Raw genomic sequence first — 25,370 nt, forward strand, 5'->3', positions numbered from 1 at the left:
GGAGCAGCCAGGGTACCACAACCTTTCATTGTGTCATTGTCCTCTACCAGTGAGGAGTCAGTTGGTGAGTAACAGGTTCATGAATCAGAAATCGGATGTTCAACATCCGGATGGATCGCAGGATCAGTCACATGACAGCCCACTTGGAGTTTGCCAAAAGGCACCTAAATGACTCTCCGACCATGATAAAAACAAGATTCTCTGGTCTGATGAAATGAAGATTAACACTTTTGCTTGAATGCCAAGCGTCACGTTTGGAGGAAACCTGGCACCATCCCTAAGGTGAAGCATGGGGGTGGCAGCATCATGCTGTGGAGATGTTTTTTAGCAGCAGGGACTGGGAGACTAGTCAGGATCGAGGGAAAGATGAATGGAGCAAAGTACAGAGAAATCTTTGATGATAACCTGCTCCAGTTCGCTCAGGACCTCCGAAGGTTCACCTTCCAACAGGAAAACGATCCAAAGCACACAGCCAAGACAAAGCAGGAGAGGCTTCGGGACAAGTCTCTGAAAATCCTTGAATGGCCCAGCCAGAGCCCGGACTTGAACCCCATTGAACATCTATGGAGAGACCTGAAAATAGCTTTGCAGCGACCCTCCCCATCCAACCTGAAAGAGCTTAAGAGGATTTGCAGAGAAGAATGGGAGAAACTCCCCAAATATAGGTGTGCCAAGCTTGTAACATAATACCCAAGAAGACTCGAGGCAGTAATTGCTGCCAAAGATGCTTAAACAAAACACTGAGTAAAGGGTCTGAATACTTATGTAAATGTAATATATATATATATATTTTTTTATACATTTGCAAAAATGTCCAAGAACCAATTTTTCCTTTGTCCTTATAGGGGTATTGTGAGTAGATTGATGAGCAAAAATGGCTGTAACATAACAAAATATGGAAAAGGTGAAGGGGTCTGAATACTGCTTAAAACATTTTGCTTCGTCTTTCAAAATATAATTTGGTATCGAACACCAGGCTGTAGTGATTCAGTGCTAAGACTTCTGTGCCACTCGGGAGGCCGATAGCACTTCTATGATGAAGATTCAAGATAAATGTGCATTTTTCACAATTTTTCATCCAATTCGCTTGATATAAATAAAATAACGTGATTGTTCTTGAATAAATTCCTCAAATTATTTTAGTTTTTCCTCTGACTTATTTTGTGCCTCTCTAGTACTGTTTCCATTACCATCTACCTGCACTGTTATTTCCTTTATTAGTCCAATCTCTTTTGACCTAAAATGCTTTTGTTTTAATGATGAGTATTGTATTGAATGGCCTCTAAAAGTACATTTCAAAGTGACCCATACAAGGGGATCTGCTGTGCCTATGTTGTGCAGAAAAAAAGGAAATGATGAATTATTTTGTATTAGTTAACAAATTGTCATCCAGTAGGCTTTGATTCAATTTCCCATATCCCTGTCCACGTGGAAATTCTGTAAGAGTTATTGTGGAGGACAATTCAATGATTATCCGATCGCATTCAGTCTCCTATTAATACTTTTTAAACTTTTGACACCAGTAAAAATGAGACGAGGAAATAATCAAGACAGCTAGCTTGATTAAGCCTCCTCCATGTAGATTTTGCTAGGTAGGGTTTTCAGCCTCGATATATCCACTGGCACTAATGTATCCATGATATTTGTGTTCTCCTTAAGCACATGAGGGTGATAGTTTGTAGTGTGATTTCCTTTACGATCCATTGAGGGACTTAAAACTTTTATAATCTCCCACCATAATAATAGATTCATTTGTTACTTGTGAGTTTAATAGATTATTATATATATTTTCGAAAAGTGTGGATCACCATTATTTGGCCCATATAGATGAATTAGCCAGATCTGTTTTTGGTCCAGTAGCATATTTAAAATGATCCATCTTCCATGAGGATCTGTTTGCACAGTTTGCACAATCGGATCAAAATTGTTGTTAATTAATATAATCCCCCCTTTTGAGTTTCATTGACCGTGACAAAAATATATTTCTCCTTCCCAGTCCTTTTTCCATAGAACCTCATTTATAGTTGTAGAGTGAGTTTCCTGTAAACAATAGATTTGTACTCTTTCTCTTTTAGCCAGGCAAAAAAATGATTTTCTTTTTTTTATGATCTGCTAAACCATTACAATTATAACTTGCTACACTTATTTCCCCACTTACCATAATGATACCCAAGTTTCAATTATACTTACCACAACCAATGTTTTGTAACCTTAACATCAAAAAGCACCATGATGATTGTGTCCATATAGCTGTACCACTATATTTGCACTGTTAAGCATGCTGTAGCTGCAACTAGGTAGACCTCCAATTGTCCTAATATTCCAGCCACCAAAACCTCCCCCCATATCTAGGTCTGTTATCACTATGACCATCTCCCTGACTCATGACACACCTTTGCGTCCTAAGGCAAACCTTTGGCCGCCAATTGGTGTAGGCCAGAGAGAAATATAGGCAGATAACATCATTCAATACTGCCACCCTTCACGCACACATTCAAAGCCCCATAGGTCTATTGCATGTCTATGAGGGTTCTTTTTAAGAGAGAACTAAACAAATAACATGGAAAACAGTCATAAAAATAAAATAATAATAATACATCATATTATAAAAAATAATAACAGCATAATATTATAGATGTATTCTCATATTAGATGTATATTATTATAGATGTATTCTTATGGCCTAGTAAAGGCCATAAGCATGTCAGCCCAGCCTGCTCAGTTCATTGGATCAAATAGTTTTTTATTATTATACAATTTTAAGAGAAAAAAATACCTTCCATAAATATCGCAGACCAGTTCTTTATGTCAATTACATGCACACTGCCTATCGGCAGAGAAACGTCTTATATCCTGTTATATTCTGACAAAAAGGAAGAAAGAAAAAGGACCTTGCATTTTAACAGCCAGTAAAAATGTGTCTTCGCTCTAAAAAATCCAAATCAAAATAAAAGGTTCCTGGAGTATCTTTTAGGGGTGCTTCAAATTGACACTGTGGGGGAACCCCTATAAGTTCTTCGAAGACCCCTTTTAATGGATCCTTAAAGAACCTTTTGGAGAACCTTTTGGGGTACATTTTTAACTACCCCCCCCCCTCCTATTATTCTTATTATTAATAATAATAATACACATGAACAATAACAATAACATAATATTTTAGTTGTCAGTGTTTATTATGATTTTAGCGGCAAATCAGAATTAAAAAATCTAAATATGAGGTAAACTCCCAGTAGAGACCTTTTGTGTGCAATTTTCAGTGTTGAGAACCCTAAAGTTCTTCAAAGAACTTTGAGGATCTTAGAAGAACCCTTGTTGAACCGCTAATGTTTAGAGTATATGCATCACACTACCCATGAAGGGGGGGGGGGTTGAGGTCAGGCAATGGGGCAGTAACATAACCTATGTTGTGGAACACCTTCCTCCAAAAGTGAGGTCAGAGAGCAGTGAGTTATGGCTCTCCCAGTCCACCATCGAGGGTGTCTGTTACGGATACAAGTATCCTGTGTGTGTGTTTCTTTTCTCTCCTTCTCTCCTCACAGGTGAAAATCATCACTCCCCAATCAGTCAACAGTCATCAATCAGAAGACACACCTCCTCCTGTTTCCTACCCAATTCCCTTTGTTTAAAAACCCTGTCAATTGTTTGCTGTGGAGCTCAATCTCTCTGTAAATTCCATGTCTGTAGATCTCTCTGTGTCACTCTCTTTATGTATTGAGCTATCTTTTGTTTGAGCACCTCCATATCACTTTGTCCTCACCTGTGAGTATTGTTTTTGGTTATGGTGTTTGTTTGCTGGTGGGAAAAGGGGGAAACAAGACAAGTCACCCATGGGCATACACTACTCGTAGGTAAACTTTGTTAAATACACTAGTTAGAACTGGGCGGACCACCCACTGTATTTTTGTTAGTTAGTTAGCTGTTGTTGAAATAGGCTAGTCTAGTTTAGGGGTGTTTTTGAATACTTATTATTTCTTTCCTTGGGTCCAGCTCAGCCCCTTTTCCTGCTCCCCCCATTACCGTGTGTTTTCCAATAAAACCCTGAGTTTGACGGTAGATTTCAGTAGTCGTGGTTATTTCGTTCTCACTTTTACTTTGTCACTATTATAAATTGCATGAGTTATGTTACGGGTCTCATTACCATCCCCCCTACACTGCCGGGCCAAAAGGGATTCGTAACAGTGTCAGTCCGACACCCTCGGTTACAAACATTGACCTGTCCAGAGAGAAGAGAAACCTACCCTGAAGGTAATTTAGAGTGTTGGCCAGCCGATATGATCCCTTAGGCTACATCCTCCCTTTCACAACCCGGGCAACGTTTTTGTACAGGACCTCTGGTGCAGCAAGAGGGGCTGGGATGACCCTGTACAGCCTTGACTGCATGATGGAAGACATGGGAACGTGAGCTCTCAGACCTCTCCAACATAACCATGCCCAGATCCTATGTGCCCCCAAGGGCAAACAATCAGATGGTATAACGTGAACTGCACACTTTCTGTGACTCATCAGAGCGAGACTATGGGGCAGTAGCTTATCTCCTTACCCAGGACTCTCAAGGCCACATCGCTGTCTCCAAACAGTCATCTCACACTCTCACCTGAGTTCAACCTGGCTCCTGGAGAAGGCCGCTTCCTGTGGCATGCAAGCCAACTCCACCTTAACCACCAGTGAAAGGGGGTCAGGTCCTCATAGTGTTCCCACTGTGCATCACAGTACCCAAAAGTTAATTTTACTCGCTTTTTCATTTGTGAAGATGCACATTTAGATACACTGGTTTATTACTGGTAGATTTTTTTTTTTTTTACCTTTTTACCTTTTCACCTTTATTTAACCAGGTAGGCTAGTTGAGTACAAGTTCTCATTTGCAACTGCGACCTGGCCAAGATAAAGCATAGCAGTGTGAACAGACAACACAGAGTTACACATGGAGTAAACAATTAACAAGTCAATAACACAGTAGAAAAAAAAGGAAAGAAAAAGGGGAGTCTATACATTGTGTGCAAAAGGCATGAGGTAGGCGAATAATTACAATTTTGCAGATTAACACTGGAGTGATAAATGATCAGAAGGTCATGTACAGGTAGAGATATTGGTGTGCAAAAGAGCAGAAAAGTAAATAAATAAAAACAGTATGGGGATGAGGTAGGTAAAAATGGGTGGGCTATTTACCGATAGACTATGTACAGCTGCAGCGATCGGTTAGCTGCTCAGATAGCAGATGTTTGAAGTTGGTGAGAGAGATAAAAGTCTCCAACTTCAGCGATTTTTGCAATTCGTTCCAGTCACAGGCAGCAGAGAACTGGAACGAAAGGCGGCCAAATGAGGTGTTGGCTTTAGGGATGATCAGTGAGATACACCTGCTGAAGCACGTGCTACGGATGGGTGTTGCCATCGTGACCAGTGAACTGAGATAAGGCGGAGCTTTACCTAGCATGGACTTGTAGATGACCTGGAGCCAGTGGGTCTGGCGACGAATATGTAGCGAGGGCCAGCCGACTAGAGCATACAGGTCGCAGTGGTGGGTGGTATAAGGTGCGTTAGTGACAAAACGGATGGCACTATGATAAACTGCATCCAGTTTGCTGAGTAGAGTGTTGGAAGCAATTTTGTAGATGACATCGCTGAAGTCGAGGATCGGTAGGATAGTCAGTTTTACTAGGGTAAGTTTGGCGGCATGAGTGAAGGAGGCTTTGTTGCGGAATAGAAAGCCGACTCTAGATTTGATTTTCGATTGGAGATGTTTGATATGAGTCTGGAAGGAGAGTTTACAGTCTAGCCAGACACCTAGGTACTTATAGATGTCCACATATTCAAGGTCGGAACCATCCAGGGTGGTGATGCTGGTCAGGCGTGCGGGTGCAGGCAGCGAACGGTTGAAAAGCATGCATTTGGTTTTACTAGCGTTTAAGGGCAGTTGGAGGCCACGGAAGGAGTGTTGTAATGGCATTGAAACTCGGTTGGAGGTTAGGTAGCACAGTGTCCAAGGACGGGCCGGAAGTATATAGAATGGTGTCGTCTGCGTAGGGAATCGCCCACAGCAAGAGCAACATCATTGATATATACAGAGGACATGGAACATTATAGAGAGTTGCCAATTGACGTATGACCACCTGTCATTCAGGGCAGGTGGGGCAGAGACCCAAATTCTTTGCAAAATAAAAAATACAACAAATAATGTATATACAGTTGAATTTGGAAGTTTACACACACTTAGGTTGGAGTCATTAAAACTTGTTTTTCAACCACTCCACAAATTTCTTGTTAACAAACTATAGTTTAGGCAAGTTGGTTAGGAAATCTACTTTGTGCATGACAAAAGTCATTTTTTCCAACAATTGTTTACAGACAAATTATTTCACTTATTCACTGTACCACAATTCCAGTGGGTCAGAAGTTTACATACACTAAGTTGACTGTGCCTTTAAACAGCTTGGAAAATTCCAGAAAATGATGTCATGGCTTTAGAAGCTTGTGATAGGTTTGATTTGTCTAATCTTAGCAATTTCTTCTTAGCTAGCTACATAGCCGTCTTTGTATCATAGATAATTGCGTAATTATCGTATTTCGTCGTCCTAACGCAGTCTACACTGCCCTGCAGCTAGCCAGCTAGCTAACGTCCACCGTTAGCTAGTCCACCGTCTACCGATTAGCAGCACAACTATTACACTCAACTGAACGACTTGATTAGTGTAGTGTTAGCTAGCTACATAGTTGTCTTTGCTGTCTTTGTATCCAAGATAATTGTGTAGTTTAGAGTGTGTAGTTTTAGAGTGATTATCTTAATTTTCCGAGGTTAGCTAGCCAGCTATTTGTCGTCCTTAACGTAGGAGACTCTGCTAGCTAGCCAACAGCTAGCCAACGTCTACCGAACAGAACTTCCGCACTCAACAATCCGGTGGCATTTCGCTTCGCTCCACAGGTAGTATCACACTTTTCATTTCATTTCATTACAGTACAACGGCTTGATTTGTTTGATCGTAGCTAGCTACATAGCTAGCTACATAGCCGTCTTTGTATCAAAGATAATTGTGTAGTCTAGAGCGATTTCCTAGGTTAGCTAGCCAGCTATTGTCGTTCTTTTAACGCAACGTAACGTAATCAACACTGCTAGCTAGCCAGCTAGCCCCGAATAGCAGCACAGTAGAAACTATTACACTCAACGGAACGACTTGATTAGTGTAGTGTCAACAATGCAGCCAATGCCAGCTAGCCTACATAGTCAACAACGCAGCCTCTGCCAGCTAGCCTACTTCAGCAGTACTGTATCATTTTAATCATTTTAGTCAATAAGATTCTTGCTACGTAAGCTTAACTTTCTGAACACTCGAGACGTGTAGTCCACTTGTCATTCAATCTCCTTTGCATTAGCGTAGCCTCTTGTGTAGCCTGTCAACTATGTGTCTGTCTATCCCTGTTCTCTCCTCTCTGCACAGACCATACAAACGCTCCACACCGCGTGGCCGCGGCCACCCTAATCTGGTGGTCCCAGCGCGCACGACCCACGTGGAGTTCCAGGTCTCCGGTAGCCTCTGGAACTGCCGATCTGCGGCCAACAAGGCAGAGTTCATCTCAGCCTATGCCTCCCTCCAGTCCCTCGACTTCTTGGCACTGACGGAAACATGGATCACCACAGACAACACTGCTACTCCTACTGCTCTCTCTTCGTCTGCCCACGTGTTCTCGCACACCCCGAGAGCTTCTGGTCAGCGGGGTGGTGGCACCGGGATCCTCATCTCTCCCAAGTGGTCATTCTCTCTTTCTCCCCTTACCCATCTGTCTATCGCCTCCTTTGAATTCCATGCTGTCACAGTTACCAGCCCTTTCAAGCTTAACATCCTTATCATTTATCGTCCTCCAGGTTCCCTCGGAGAGTTCATCAATGAGCTTGATGCCTTGATAAGCTCCTTTCCTGAGGACGGCTCACCTCTCACAGTTCTGGGCGACTTTAACCTCCCCACGTCTACCTTTGACTCATTCCTCTCTGCCTCCTTCTTTCCACTCCTCTCCTCTTTTGACCTCACCCTCTCACCTTCCCCCTACTCACAAGGCAGGAAATACGCTCGACCTCATCTTTACTAGATGCTGTTCTTCCACTAACCTCATTGCAACTCCCCTCCAAGTCTCCGACCACTACCTTGTATCCTTTTCCCTCTCGCTCTCATCCAACACTTCCCACACTGCCCCTACTCGGATGGTATCGCGCCGTCCCAACCTTCGCTCTCTCTCCCCCGCTACTCTCTCCTCTTCCATCCTATCATCTCTTCCCTCTGCTCAAACCTTCTCCAACCTATCTCCTGATTCTGCCTCCTCAACCCTCCTCTCCTCCCTTTCTGCATCCTTTGACTCTCTATGTCCCCTATCCTCCAGGCCGGCTCGGTCCTCCCCTCCCGCTCCGTGGCTCGACGACTCATTGCGAGCTCACAGAACAGGGCTCCGGGCAGCCGAGCGGAAATGGAGGAAAACTCGCCTCCCTGCGGACCTGACATCCTTTCACTCCCTCCTCTCTACATTTTCCTCTTCTCTCTCTGCTGCTAAAGCCACTTTCTACCACTCTAAATTCCAAGCATCTGCCTCTAACCCTAGGAAGCTCTTTGCAACCTTCTCCTCCCTCCTGAATCCTCCTCCCCCTCCCCCTCCTCCCTCTCTGCAGATGACTTCGTCAACCATTTTGAAAAGAAGGTCGACGACATCCGATCCTCGTTTGCTAAGTCAAACGACACCGCTGGTTCTGCTCACACTGCCCTACCCTGTGCTCTGACCTCTTTCTCCCCTCTCTCTCCAGATGAAATCTCGCGTCTTGTGACGGCCGGCCGCCCAACAACCTGCCCGCTTGACCCTATCCCCTCCTCTCTTCTCCAGACCATTTCCGGAGACCTTCTCCCTTACCTCACCTCGCTCATCAACTCATCCCTGACCGCTGGCTACGTCCCTTCCGTCTTCAAGAGAGCGAGAGTTGCACCCCTTCTGAAAAAACCTACACTCGATCCCTCCGATGTCAACAACTACAGACCAGTATCCCTTCTTCCTTTTCTCTCCAAAACTCTTGAACGTGACGTCCTTGGACAGCTCTCCCGCTATCTCTCTCAGAATGACCTTCTTGATCCAAATCAGTCAGGTTTCAAGACTAGTCATTCAACTGAGACTGCTCTTCTCTGTATCACGGAGGCGCTCCGCACTGCTAAAGCTAACTCTCTCTCCTCTGCTCTCATCCTTCTAGACCTATCGGCTGCCTTCGATACTGTGAACCATCAGATCCTCCTCTCTACCCTCTCCGAGTTGGGCATCTCCGACGCGGCCCACGCTTGGATTGCGTCCTACCTGACAGGTCGCTCCTACCAGGTGGCGTGGCGAGAATCCGTCTCCACACCACGTGCTCTCACCACTGGTGTCCCCCAGGGCTCTGTTCTAGGCCCTCTCCTATTCTCGCTATACACCAAGTCACTTGGCTCTGTCATAACCTCACATGGTCTCTCCTATCATTGCTATGCAGACGACACACAATTAATCTTCTCCTTTCCCCCTTCTGATGACCAGGTGGCGAATCGCATCTCTGCATGTCTGGCAGACATATCAGTGTGGATGACGGATCACCACCTCAAGCTGAACCTCGGCAAGACGGAGCTGCTCTTCCTCCCGGGGAAGGACTGCCCGTTCCATGATCTCGCCATCACGGTTGACAACTCCATTGTGTCCTCCTCCCAGAGCGCTAAGAACCTTGGCGTGATCCTGGACAACACCCTGTCGTTCTCAACTAACATCAAGGCGGTGGCCCGTTCCTGTAGGTTCATGCTCTACAACATCCAGAGTACGACCCTGCCTCACACAGGAAGCGGCGCAGGTCCTAATCCAGGCACTTGTCATCTCCCGTCTGGATTACTGCAACTCGCTGTTGGCTGGGCTCCCTGCCTGTGCCATTAAACCCCTACAACTCATCCAGAACGCCGCAGCCCGTCTGGTGTTCAACCTTCCCAAGTTCTCTCCACGTCACCCCGCTCCTCCGCTCTCTCCACTGGCTTCCAGTTGAAGCTCGCATCCGCTACAAGACCATGGTGCTTGCCTACGGAGCTGTGAGGGGAACGGCACCTCAGTACCTCCAGGCTCTGATCATGCCCTACACCCAAACAAGGGCACTGCGTTCATCCACCTCTGGCCTGCTCGCCTCCCTACCACTGAGGAAGTACAGTTCCCGCTCAGCCCAGTCAAAACTGTTCGCTGCTCTGGCCCCCCAATGGTGGAACAAACTCCCTCACGACGCCAGGACAGCGGAGTCAATCACCACCTTCCGGAGACACCTGAAACCCCACCTCTTTAAGGAATACCTAGGATAGGATAAAGTAATCCCTCTCACCCCCCCTTAAAAGATTTAGATGCACTACTGTTCCACTGGATGTCATAAGGTGAATGCACCAATTTGTAAGTCGCTCTGGATAAGAGCGTCTGCTAAATGACTTAAATGTAAATATAAATGTATAGGCAAATTGATTTGAGTCAATTGGAGATATACCTGTGGATGTATTTCAAGGCCTACCTTCAAACTCAGTGCCTCTTTGCTTGAAATCATGGGAAAATCAAACAAAATCAGCCAAGACCTCAGAAAAACAATTGTAGACCTCCACATGTCTGGTTCATTCTTGAGAGCAATTTCAAAACGCCTGAATGTACCACGTTCATCAGCACAAACAATAGTACGCAAGTATAAACACCATGGGACCCCTCAGCCGTCATACCGCTCATGCAGGAGCCACGTTCTGTCTCCTAGAACTTAACGTACTTTGGTGCGTAAAATGCAAATCAATCCCAGAACAACAGCAAAGGACCTTGTGAAGATGCTGGAGGAAACAGGTACAAAAGTATCTATATCCACAGTAAAACGAGTCCTATATCGACATAACCTGAAAGGCCGCTCTGCAAGGAACAAGGCACTGCTCTAAAACCGCCATAAAAAAGCCAGACTACGGTTTGCAACTGCATACGGGGACAAAGATCATACTTTTTGGAGAAATGTCCTCTTGTCTGATGAAACAAAAATACAACTATTTGGCCATAATGACCATCATTATGTTTGGAGGAAAAGGGGGAGGCTTGCAAGCTGAAGAACACCATCCCAACTGTGAAGCACAGGGGTGGCAGCATCATGTTGTGGGGATGCTTTGCTGCAGGAGGGACTGGTGCACTTCACAAAATAGATGGCATCATGAGTGTAACAGTTTAACTTTAGTCCGTCCCCTCGATCCATACCTGGGCTCGAACCAGGGACCCTCTGCACACACCGACAACAGTCACCCACGAAGCATCGTTACCCATCGCTCCACAAAAGCAGAGCAAGGAGAACCACTACTTCAAGGTCTCAGACCGAGTGATGTCACCGATTGACACGCTATTAGCGCGCACTAACGCTAACTAGCTAGCCATTTCACATCGGTTACACGAGGAAGGTAAATTACGCGGATATATTGAAGCAACATCTCAAGACATCAGTCAGGAAGTTAAAGCTTGGTCGCAAATGGGTCTTCCAAATGGACAATGACCCAAAGCATACTTCCAAAGTTGTGGCAAAATGGCTTAAAGACAACAAAGTCAAGGTATTGGAGTGGCCATCGCAAAGCCCTCAATCCTATAGAACATTTGTGGGCAGAACTGAAAAAGTGTGTGCGAGCAAGGAGGCCTACAAACCTGACTCAGTTACACATGCTCTGTCAGGAGGAATGGGCCAAAATTCACCCAACTTATTATGGGAAAATTGTGGAAGGCTCCCCAAAACGTTTGACCCAAGTTAAACAATTTAAAGGTAATGCTACCAAATACTAATTGAGTGTAGGTAAACTTCTGACCACTGGGAATGTGATGAAAGAAATAAAAGATTAAATAAATCATTCTCTCTACTATTATTCTGACATTTCACATTCTTAAAATGAAGTGGCAATCCTAACTGACCTAAAACAGGGAAGTTTTACTAGGATTAAATGTCAGGAATTGTGAAAAACTGAGTTTAAATGTATTTATATCGTTATATCTACAATAGCTTTGACTGGACTGATCATGTCAACATCATCATTTCACAATCTTAGCTAGCAGTCATCATCATGAATCAAGTCTACTGGCAAATCATTTTTAATCCTTGTCATATAAAGAGAAATTATAGATAAAATGTATCGGTGCTCATCGGCCGTTGGACATAAACATTCCACAACACGTTGAAAATCGCAAATTCAACAATGAGTTGATTGTAAAGGAATCGGTGACAGTGGCTAACCGCAAACATTGCAACTGGGAAGTCAGACTGGGAAAATTAGTTTTGACCCGTCATCCAACTTGGAATTGTACATATTTTTCTTTAATGACATCATTTGCCAACAAAGGACCACCGCTCACATTAAGGTGAGTCCAAAAATGTCTTATATGCTGCTGCATAAATGTTTTATTTTATTTTACCTTTATTTAACTGGGCAAGTCAGTTAAGAACAGATTCTTATTTTCAATGACGGCCTAGGAACAGTGGGTTAACTGCCTGTTCAGGGGCAGAACGACAGATTTGTACCTTGTCAGCTCGGGGATTCGACCTTGCAACCTTGCGGTTACTAGTACAACGCTCTAACCACTAGGCTACCCTGCCGCCCCAAATTCTGTAACATGCCAGGGAGATATGGTCAGCCATATCAGCTATGTTTTTAAAAAGTAATTCAACGAGGCTGAATGAATTGTTTCGCTGCCAGACAAGGCTCCGCTGATAGCCAGGCGTAGCAGTGGTAAGGATTCACTACATTGTGCTGGAAAGAAAGCTCTGCTGTTGGAACAGATTTATGTCGGCCCTAACAGTTTTTGGGCACCGCTTTCACCGTTATAGTGTAATTAATATATTGTTTAGTGTTGCTTTGCTGGCATGCATCTAAACAAAAAAAATTGGAGGGGGTGTTTGCCCCATCAAAACGTACATGCTAAAATCGCCACTGCGTATGACTCCTCCTGGCAGCAATGTTGGAATACCACCGCATCAATTCTTTGAACAACTGCTGAGTGGCTTCCCCAAGCTGCACGATAACAGTGATTTCAAACTAGTTCATTCATCACGACGGTCAATTTCTGTGCAGTGTTTGGCTGCTCTAACAAGGCAGGAAAGATAACGGATTTACAGATTACCCACAATTATGAAACACCAAGGAGATAAGACTCAAGAACTGTGAAAAAAAAGAGTTTGCCCATCAAGACCGGAATCCACTGGTAAATATGATAGATTTTGTGTTTTTGTTTCTTTCAGCTGTTATGCTAACCAGGTGTTAACAAGACTAAGTTGGCCAACATTAGATAGCTAGATGGCTTATAATGACACAAGGCAAGACCATAATACAGGAGGCAGATGGTTTGAGCTCTGATATTTATTATTGTCCAAGGGGTAGGCAAAGGTTGGTCAGGGACAGGCAAGAGTTCACAACCAGGTCAGAGTCCAAAACGGTACAGGGCAGCAGGCAGGCTGGAGGTCAAGGGCAGACAGAATGGTCAGGAAGGTGGGCTCAGAGTCAAGACAGGCAAGTGTCAGAACCTGGAGGATGAGGAAAAACAAAGACTGGGCAAAAAAAATCAAAATCAGGAGCTAGGAGAAAACCGCTGGTAAACAAAACGAACTGGCACAGACAGACAGAAAGCACAGGTATTATTACACTGGGGATAATGGGGACGATGGGCAACACCTGGAGGGGGGTGGAGAAAAGCACAAGGACAGGTGAAACAGATCAGGGTGTGACAGCTTGTAGTCTAGTGCGAGTTTCTCATTTTGGGGAAGCAATTTTTGTTCACCATAAAAATGCACCTTTTATAACAAAGGATTGCAGGCATGTATCATCGCATTTGCAGACTAATGTAAGCCTACTATTCCTACTGTGATGAGTAGATTGGATAGTCATAATTTAGGCTATTAATGAGCATATAGTGGCATAAGCCTATATCAGATGTTTCTTTCCGTTGCACTGGAAAATTGTGGCCTTTGATAAACATTTCATGAAATTCTTCTACACTTTAAATGACAATCTTTTTTGAATACGACAATAGACTCGACCTACTTTGCTGACACTGACAACAGAGCAATAAAAACAACCTTGTTTTGAATGCAACCATGTAATCTAGGTCTACTGTATGATAAGGGGTGATGGCTAGAAGGGATTTAGTTTTATTTTAGCTAACTCTTAACCCAAGTCTCCTAACCTGCTACGAAAAGTAAAATCTGCAGCAACATCCATTTCTCCTTTTACTACTTTGTCCTTTTCCAGATAAGGAGACATCCCTCAGTTATACAATGTGGTTGCCATATGCTGTGTTTTGGTCAATCTGAATGATTCTGTTGTGCCATTTTAGTAGAGAGCACCTTCACCTTGTCGTCATGACAAAAGTGCCACCTTAAATCGTATGAATATATAACATGTCATTTGGAACATGTATACTGAACAAAAATAAATGCAACATACAACAATTAACAATTTTACTGAGTTACAGTTCATATAAGGAAATCAATCAATTGGAATTTCATTAGGCCCTAAACAATGGATTCCAGGCTGCTGAGGGGAGGACAGCTCAAATGTTTGGAACTGAGTGAATGGAATGGCATCAAACTTGGAAACCATGTATTTGCTGTATTTGATACCATTCAGCTCCAGCCATTACCACGAGCCCATCCTTCCCAATTTAGGTGCCATAAACCTCTTGTGCTGGGAATATAGATATGCATCCGTTGGTCACAGATAAAGGTAAGGGCGTGGATCAGTAAACCAGCCAATATCTGGTATGACCACCATTTGACTCTTGCAGCATGACACCTCTCCTTCACATGGAGTTGATCAGGCTTGATTATGGAATGTTTTCCCAACTCCTCTTCAATGGCTGTGCGAAGTTGCTGGATATTGGCGGGAAATGGAACACTGACGTACACGTAGATCCAGAGCATCCCAAACATGCTCAATGGGTGACTTTTCTGGTGAGTATGCAGGGCATGGAAGAACTGGGACATTTTCAGCTTCCGGGAATTGTGTACAGATTCTTGGGACATGGGGCTGTGTATTACCATGCTGAAACATGAGATGATGGCGGAGGAATGGCACGACGATGGGCCTCAGGATCTCGTCAAGGTTTCTCTGCATTCAAATTGCCATAGATAAAATGCAATTGTGGTCGTAGACCGTAGCTTATGCCTGCCCATACCATAACCCCAGTGCCACCATGGGGCACTCTGTTCACAACGTTGACATCAGCAAATTACTCCCCCACACAACGCCATACACATGTGCACGGGTGCATTGCAACTGCCCGTAAGGCAAATGCCATCATACTGTAGCTGTGGATCCCAACTCCGGTCCTCGTGTACCACCAACAGTAGACATTTTTATTGTAGCCCGAGACAAGCTCACCTGATTCAACTAATCAGGCCCTCAATGAGTTGAATCAGGTATGTTTGTCTGGGGTTGCAACACAAATGTGTGCTGTTGGGAAGGTACTCAAGGGCTGGGGAAAAAAGTGACAATCAAAACTAATTGGAGAGCTTACAACTGAACAAAAAGCTGGTGTTTATTTGAGAATACAACACAAACGCAGACAAATTAGAGACCAATTCCCTTCCCCTCTTTCTTGCGCTTGTTCATCTTGAATAATAGTTAACAATTAACCCTCTATTCTAAGCCCTGTTTGGGGGGGGATTATTTAGCTATTTGATTTTGAATGATTGGATGAAACACTGAATTTGGCATTACTGCAATTAGCCAACACATTGAATAGCATCTTAGTAACCAGTAGGCTATTAGTAAAGCATAATTTCAGTTGAACATAAAAAGTCCATACCAGAGGTGGCCAACCTTGCTCCACTGATCCAAGATCTACTGGGTGAGTAGACTTCTATTGCAGCTCAGCAATGGCACACTTAATTATCAACTAATTTGGTTTGATAAATTGAATCAGGTGTTAGGAACAGAATCCAGCACACCCAGCAGGGTTGACCTGATCCAGGTTAATATGTTTACGCATTGTGTGTGACTTTTTAAACTCAATTTTTGTTAACAAAATGTCCTAACATAGGTACGTGTATGACCCATGGTATACAAGGATGCACCCTTATTCTCTCAGGGCATTCATTGGGACATATTCCTCTGCAGACAGGGTTTCATAGCTCTCTGTATCTGAGGACAGAAAACATCACAAAGAAACGGGGTGCATTATACTCAAATTAGACAGCACTGAAAATGATGCTATATCTCTCTGTTCTCAGTTTTTCTCGCTAACTCTAGGGACTGGAACTGGAGAATATTTTCATAATGTCCTCAGACAAAGGTACCTGCACTATTCAGAGTAGCATACTCTGTTCTCTGACAGCCGGAACGGCTAGCTAATCCTTTCACCTTCTTCCACGGCTGTTCGCTAGCTACCTAGCTACAAATGCATTTTGAGTTACAATGATACATCAAGATAACTAGCTGATATGATGTTAGCTAGCTTGTGTTATTTAACTCACTTAGCTAGCTATACAGTATGTAAAGCTATCTAGCGAACATTACGTTCGCAGCTGATTTGAGTTAGCCTGACCACTAAGTTCTTGTAACTAGCTAGCTAGCTAATAATACATAGTTTCTTATTTTCTAAATATATTTACTGACTTGAATAGGTTCTCCCACTGCTTACACTTGCTGGGTCCTTTAGGAAAAACTAAATAATGGGGTAATCTTCAACGTTTCTGGTGGTAGCAAGCCATGTGGACGATTGGAGGACTTCTGCCAGATTGACTCTGGTCTTCCAACATGGCGCCTGGTGTGGTCCTAGGTGATTTGTGATACAGCCTCAAGCCCTCTATAACGTTACAGTTAAAGTAGTTGGATAGCTAACGTTAACCGTCTCAATGCTTCTTTTTGTTTTTCAAGAGTTGTGACCGGTGATTGAATTTGCAAGTTCACTGTTAGACATGTAGCTACAGTAGATGTTGCAATATATTGGGAAAGTCCCAACTGATAGTGTTTTTAGATAATACTGCAACAAGTCTACACAATATTCTGCATAATGATAGCGAACCTACACAGTACACCATAATGTGACAGATACAATTAGCTTTCCAGTGGGCATTGCTAGAGAATTCCTAACAACGTAATCTATGTTTCCAATGATTTGACTAATGCCTAGAAGTGCCCATAATGTTGTCATTCAATAAGGCTTCCAAGTTGAATTTGAATAATAGATCATCAAAGGTTTAAAGCTAACTATTTGTACACTTGCCTTGTGTTTCTGTGTCAGACAGACTGGCGGTGTTGTGCGAGTACATCCTTCAGTTTGGAAAATAAAATGGCAAGTCTTTCCGGTGGCTTCTGGAGAATGATTTTGGATAAACCTTGTACCTCCAAGAAGGTTGAACAGGAGGGTAAGACTAGAAAGTTCAACCCAGTGGGTGACAAAAATGACATCCTAATGTCCTTCCTCCAGTACTTGTCACTAAGTAGTCACTAAGACCAGCTACACCTGTTGTGACCTCAGAGGATGAGAACTTTGTTGGTTTTGGGAAACAGTCCAAAAACACCTGGAGGGAAATTTGGAACACCAGGGCTGATGGGTATGCTAGCTTTATCCTTAGTCAGAAGTGTGTGTCAGGCACACATTCACTAACTACAGCAGTCCCTGTTAAAAAAGCAAAGCCAGGTAACAACTGCCCCTGTTCCACCTCCAACATCATCTGGCATGGAAGCCCCAACCCCAACAGCCACCTCGACCCTTGCCTATGATCTTCCAGTTCAGTTGGTAACAAAAATATAGAAAACTATTGGTTTACTTTAATATGACATGCTGTTTGTAATGACGTCTTTGTTTCATTTCACAGTAATGGATGAGGATTTGGAAAAGGAGATGTTGGGTTTGTCCCCATCTATATTCCAGACCTAGCTGAGTGAGTGTACTAATACTTTAAACTCATGCCAATCATGTCCAGATTAGTAATTTCATTTAACTGTATCTACTGCAATGATAAATGCACATGTTAACTGTGATTTCAGGTACACCAGCAGCAGCCGTTGGAGCCCCAGCTTACCCTAGATCTTACATTACAGAATGTGAGGCCCCCTGCCCCTACCAGAGCATGCAAAAAGTACTGGTTTGCTGACAAACCTCAGGACGTTTCAGAAAAATCTTGCCAGCCTTCCTCGGCCTTCTTATGGTTATCTGCAAGACGTTGATGGATGAGCTGAGACGTTCCGGCAAGTCATCCAATGACATGGTCAACCAGGTGACAGGGACGATGCACCTGAAATATGAGGGTGCCCACCTGGCCTACCTGCTCAGTGTGCAGAACCACAGGGATGCTGAGGCGAGGCTGTATGGACAGAGGACCATCACAGGGCTCCTGAGACGGGAGGACTCACCTGCTCCGTTTGGAGGCTATGAAGATGCAGATAGATGGCTGGTGTGGAGTGTCTGTGTCTTCACACTACCTGACATACTGCCTCCTACAAAAATACCAACAGCAGGAGCCAGCCCTCATCCAGCTCTACATGGCACCTTCGGACAGGTATTCAGGTCTGACCACACCCACGAAGTGGCCAGGAAGGTGACATTGTCATCTGGCACCATGTCATCCTATGTGATGATGAATGAGAACTGGATGATCCTGTCCTGGGTTATGCTGCAGTCGGAGAGTGAGCAGTCCCTGGAGGCTACCTAAGAGGACCAATCACTACAGCGCTGCTGGCATTGGGCTATTTAAGCTCTGAATATCATCTACCAAACCTATACATAACATATATTGCAATGTGTTTCCACAGTGGGAAAAGCAGAAGTATTTTCTTTTTTGCTATGATCAGCTCATGAAAAATTGGTATGTCAATATTTTTTTTCTCTATGTGTAAATAGGGACTGCTGTGCTGCATTCTAAGTCCCGGACTCCCAGCCTCATGAGCATCTCCTGTGGGCTGCCTGAACGACCACAGAGGCTATAGTGGCAGAGGTCACATCTGAGAACTTGGCTAACAACTGTGCCTCACGGAGCAAGTTCAACAAGGACATCAATGTAAAACTGGATAGCTCCTCTATAGCTCCTCCACTATATAGCTCCTCCTGCAAGTTCCTGTCCACAGCCTTCATGTAACAAGGACATTAATGTAAAACTGGACTTGTTCCACTGTTGCAATGGTTCACCAGAGAGTGTGTCTCGGAACACCATCCACTATATAGCTCCTCCTGCAAGTTCCTGTCCACAGCCTTCATGTAACGGCTGTCTTGGGTGGAAGAAGGAGAGGACCAAAGTTAATCTTTTTAATAAACAACTGAACACTTCAAAAATACAAAACAACAAAGTGACAACCGAAACAGTTCTATCTGGTGCAGACACACAAAGACTGTGCCACTTTAACTATGCCACTTTGTTTACATACTCATCTCATATGTATATACTGTACTCGATACCATCTACTGTATCTTGCCTATGCTGCTCTGTACCATCACTCATTCATATATCTTTATGTACATATTCTTTATCCCTTTACACTGTGTATAAGACAGTCGTTTTGGAATTGTTAGTTAGATTACTTGTTGGTTATTACTGCATTGTCGGAACTAGAAGCACAAGCATTTCGCTACACTCGCATTAACATCTGCTAACCATGTGTATGTGACAAATAAAATTTCCCTAAAACGTACTACCCTCTCCACTACTGTTCCATCGATGTGGATAGGGGGGTGTTCCCTCTGCTGTTTCCTGAAGTCCACAATCATCTCCTTAGTTTTGTTGACGTTGAGTGTGAGGTTATTTTCCTGACACCACACTCCGAGGGCCCTCACCTCCTCCCTGTAGGCCGTTTCGTCGTTGTTGGTAATCAAGCCTACCACTGTTGTGTCGTCCGCAAACTTGATGATTGAGTTGGAGGCGTGCGTGGCCATGCTGTCGTGGGTGAACAGGGAGTACAGGAGAGGGCTCAAAAGAGGCCACTTCTATGGCAGCAGCCGAAGGGCTAGAATTTTCAATGTCTTCTCTGACACTTGGCAGTGACGTAAAGTTCCCATGAGTGACAGAACACTGAGCCAATCAAAGCGCAACATTCCATATTTTCTGCTGGCTTGCCCCACCACCACAGAAAGCACTGAGCTATGCAGAAACACCTACATTTTGGAGCTGACTTACTCAAGAAAACCAAAAAGAGGCCATGTTTATATGCGGCTTTATTCAGTCAATGATATATATTATTTTACATTGTTTGCAAACTGATGTGGGACATGTATTAATGGCAAAATAACATGCAAAACAGGCATGATGTTTAGATTAGGAATACAATTTCTTTACATCCATTTATGGATAATTAAAAATATAAACCTAAATATTTAAAAAGTGTCCTTTTTAAGGTTGTTGATTTTTAGACAATATAGTCTACGAGAACATCACATTTCCAGAGTTGGCTCTCTGCTGCTCTAGCACTGCATGTGGCAGCAAATCACCAAATTTGACTTTATTCCTATAGTAGCCTAGACCAGTGGTTCCCAACCTTTTTTGCTTACTGTACCACCAACTGAATTTTGCTCTGCCCGGAGTACCCCTGAAGTGCCCATCATGTGCATTTTACCCGTAAGCTTATGGTCTCAAGTACCCCATGTGGAAAGGCCAAGTACCCCCAGGTCCTAGTACCCCTGGTTGGGAACCACTGGCCTAGGCTATACGGCCAGCAGTCTGTGACAGTATGCCTTTTGATTCTAGCCATCCCGGATCCGGGATCGTGAATACAGCCTCAAGCTCATTACCATAACGCAACGTTAACTATTCGTGAAAATCGCAAATTAAATGAAATAAATATATTTGCTCTCAAGCTTAGCCTTTTGTTAACAACACTGTCATCTCAGATTTTCAAAATATGCTTTTGAACCATAGCTAAACAAGCATTTGTGTAAGAGTATTGATAGCCTAGCATAGCATTTAGCCTAGCATTCAGCATGCAACATTTTCACAAAAACAAGAAAAGCATTCAAATAAAATCATTTACCTTTGAAGAACTTCAGATGTTTTCAATGAGGATAGCAAATGTTCAGTTTTTACAAAAATATTATTTGTGTAGACAAATCGCTCCGTTTTCTTCACCACGTTTGGGTAAGAAAAAACACTAAAATTAAGTCATTACAACGCAAACTGTTTTCCAAATTAACTCCATAATATCGACAGAAACATGGCAAACGTTGTTTAGAATCAATCCTCAAGGTGTTTTTCACATATCTATCGATGATAAATCATTCGTGGCAGTTGACTTTCTCCTCTGAAGAAATGGAACACGCATGGACCTAGTGATTACGCAATAATTTCGACGCAGGACACCGGGCGGACACCTGGTAAATGTAGTCTCTTATGGTCAATCTTCCAATGATATGCCTACAAATACGTCACAATGCTGCAGACACCTTGGGGAAACGACAGAAAGGGCAGGCTCATTCCTGGCGCATTCACAGCCATATAAGGAGACATTGGAACACAGGGCATTCACAATCTGGGGCATTTCCTGTATGAAATTTCATCTTGGTTTCGCCTGTAGCATTAGTTCTGGGGCACTCACAGATAATATCTTTGCAGTTTTGGAAACGTTTTTTCTTTCCAAAGCTGTCAATTACATGCATAGTCGAGCATCTTTTTGTGACAAAATATCTTGTTTAAAACGGGAACGTTTTTTATCCAAAAATTAAAAGAGCGCACCCTATCTCGAAGAAGTTAAGAACTGCCAATACACTCGTACATACAAGTCGAAGAAATACTACTGTTGAAGATGTGCTACTTTTAAATGGAGATGTTGTCATGGGTCTGCCCACTTTCCATCTCTAGCCTATAGTTAACCAGGTTCAGACCCATATCATGAACAGAGTTCCAAAGCAGGGTCAAATAACTTGGAATGACCCAAAACACTGAAGGGATACCCAGGTAAGTCTGGCTATTCACCTGTATAACTACAAGCCAGGCCTGGGCAAAGGCCGGCCCGGGCGCCATATGCAGCCCAAGACCTGGTTCAATACAGCCCGCATAATCATGCTCAGATCACATAAAGAATTTGTGATAGAAAAGTTTTGAACAACGTATTTGTTATTCAAATTAAAAGCCCAATGAATACTCATCTTTGTGTAATGAGTTAACTCCCACCGCTTGCTGGACAGTTATTTTGAAGGCACGTATAAATAACAACTGCACGAGGACAGACAGTGACTGACAGTGGCTGACACACGTCATAGTTACACATTGTAGCTAGCTAGAAATTGCGCAAAAATTTGTTTTTCAAAGATTTCAAAGGAAAGGAAAGTAGACAATGAATGTAGGGTGTTCCAGCAAGAGTGGACATCAAAATATTTCTTTATTGAAATATCAGGGAAAGCTGTGTGCTTGGTGTGCAAAGAGAGCATCGCTGTCTTGAAAGACTACAACTTGTCCTGACACTTCCAGATGAAGCATGCAGAGAAATATAGGAATATGTCTTCTGAGCAGAAGACAAGTACATCGAAAGGTGTGGCTTTCTCAGTTGCAAAAGCATCAAGGACTTTTCACAAAACTGCATTCAGAAAACGACGGAATTGCGAGAGCTAGCTATGTACTGTCCCACAAAATTGCTAAACGTAGCAAGCCATTCGCTGAGGGCGAATTCATGAAATAATGTTACAATTTTATTTTTTTTTTAATAAAAAATTTACCTTTATTTTACTAGGCAAGTCAGTTAAGAACAGATTCTTATTTTCAATGACGGCCTAGGAAGATCAAATCAAATCAAATCCAATTTTATTTGTCACATACACATGGTTAGCAGATGTTAATGCGAGTGTAGCGAAATGCTTGTGCTTCTAGTTCCGACAATGCAGTGATAACCAACAAGTAATCTAACTAACAATTCCAAAACTACTGTCTTATACACATTGTAAGGGGATAAAGAATATGTACATAAGGATATATGAATGAGTGATGGTACAGAGCAGCATACAGTAGATGGTATCGAGTACAGTATATACATATGAGATGAGTATGTAGACAAAGTAAACAAAGTGGCATAGTTAAAGTGGCTAGTGATACATGTATTACATAAGGATGCAGTCGATGATGTAGAGTACAGTATATACGTATGCATATGAGATGAATAATGTAGGGTAAGTAACATTATATAAGGTAGCATTGTTTAAAGTGGCTAGTGATATATTTACATCATTTCCCATCAATTCCCATTATTAAAGTGGCTGGAGTTGGGTCAGTGTCAATGACAGTGTGTTGGCAGCAGCCACTCAATGTTAGTGGTGGCTGTTTAACAGTCTGATGGCCTTGAGATAGAAACTGTTTTTCAGTCTCTCGGTCCCAGCTTTGATGCACCTGTACTGACCTCGCCTTCTGGATGATAGCGGGGTGAACAGGCAGTGGTTCGGGTGGTTGATGTCCTTGATGATCTTTATGGCCTTCCTGTAACATCGGGTGGTGTAGGTGTCCTGGAGGGCAGGTAGTTTGCCCCCGGTGATGCGTTGTGCAGACCTCACTACCCTCTGGAGAGCCTTACGGTTGAGGGCGGAGCAGTTGCCGTACCAGGCGGTGATACAGCCCGCCAGGATGCTTTCGATTGTGCATCTGTAGAAGTTTGTGAGTGCTTTTGGTGACAAGCCGAATTTCTTCAGCCTCCTGAGGTTGAAGAGGCGCTGCTGCGCCTTCTTCACGAAGCTGTCAGTGTGAGTGGACCAATTCAGTTTGTCTGTGATGTGTATGCCGAGGAACTTAAAACTTGCTACCCTCTCCACTACTGTTCCATCGATGTGGATAGGGGGGTGTTAACTGCCTGTTCAGGGCAATACTTTGCCCTGACAAGAAAGAGCTGTTTGAAAATGTTTCCCTGTCAAGACGAACATTGCAGAGAATATGGAACAGTTGAAAGACGAGGTAAAGAATTTCACCTGTTTCTCCTTGGCCCTGGATGAGAGCAGTGATGCACGTGACACAGCGCAGTTGTTGATATTCTTACGAAGCATAACCCCAGACTTTGAAATTACAGAGGAGCTTGCTTCAGTGCAGGCAATGAGGAGCACAACCACAGGGAAATATTTATTGGAGGAGGTTAATAAGTGTGTGGCAAAGCTGGGACTGAGTTTTGAAAAGTTATCCAGTGTGACCACTGAAGGGTGCCCAAACTTGACAGGAAAAATGTTGGCCTTTTGAAAAAGATACACGATCAAGTAGCTGAGCTGAACCCAGATCAGAAAATGATTTTCCTGCATTGCATTATTCATCAGGAGATGCTCTGTAAATGTGTTCTGAAAATGAGCCATGTTGTGGATACAGTCACTAAAGTGATACATTTCATAAGAGCAAAATCTTTAAACCACAGACTGTCTACACAGACTGTCTCTGTCTCACTGTTGGAAGAGACAGAGTTGGGTCATGCAGATCTCCCCTACCACACAAACGTGAGATGGCTGAGTTTGGGAAGGTGCTTAAAAGGGTGTGGGACCTGAAGTTGGAGATTGCTGAGTTTTTACAAATGAAAGGAAAATATGTGGATTTCCCTCAACTGCAAGATAAAGAATGGTTGGCCGATTTTGCCTTCAGCGTGGACATCATGGCCCTCATGAATGAACTGATTTCCAAACTACAAGGGAAGAGTCTTTTGCACATCAGATGTACAGCCTTGTCAAAGCCTTCAAAGGAAAATTACTCCTCCCGACCCGCCAAGTAGAAGCCAACAATCTCACCCACCTTCCAACGCTACTAGTCTGTTCCTCATCAGATGACCAGTCGTTTTGAGGATTTCAACATGTTGGAAAATGACATGCTGTTGGTTTCCTCTCCTTTCACCTTCAATGTGGATAACGCTCCCACTGACCTGCAACTTGAGCGTATCGATCTTCAGTCTGATGCAGTGATTGGAGAACTATTCAGAACAATGTCACTGACAAGATTCTATGCATCACTCGATGAACAAAACTTTCCAAAGATGAGGAGTCATGTTCAGAAGGTGTTTGTACTGTTTGGGTCAACCTATGTATGTGAACAGACATTTTCAGTGATGAAATATAACAAGTCAAGGCACAGATCATCTCTCATTGACTCTCACCTCTCAGCAATCCTGCGCATAGCGACGTCAGAAACTATACCTGACTTCACTGCTCTAGTCAATGCCCAGAGATTTCACACCTCACACTGATTGAGTAGTTTAAATGTAATGTTGAGCTCTCTCTCTCTGTCTTGTGTTTTTGTGCATACCCGTTAACAAGAGTTCCTTCCGTGGTGTTGAATGCACAGTGTACTTTTCCCTCCGTGTAGTTCATTGCATGTTTAATAATGAAAATGCCTACCAAAAGGAGAACATGGATGTGTTTAATTTCTGTGCATGTTAAAAAAGTAAAATAAGTAGCATATGTGATTTACAGTAGATATATCTGTC

General features: G+C 43.3%; 1 pseudogene; it reads left to right on the plus strand.

Annotated features, from left to right (window-relative positions):
• Positions 1–18,181: 18,181 nt before the first annotated feature.
• Positions 18,182–24,730, plus strand: LOC135563997 (uncharacterized; annotated as a pseudogene).
• The last annotated feature ends 640 nt before the right edge of the window (positions 24,731–25,370 follow it).

This window comes from Oncorhynchus nerka, linkage group LG23 (assembly GCF_034236695.1).
Source record: "Oncorhynchus nerka isolate Pitt River linkage group LG23, Oner_Uvic_2.0, whole genome shotgun sequence".
In the NCBI taxonomy this organism is placed as follows: domain Eukaryota; kingdom Metazoa; phylum Chordata; class Actinopteri; order Salmoniformes; family Salmonidae; genus Oncorhynchus; species Oncorhynchus nerka.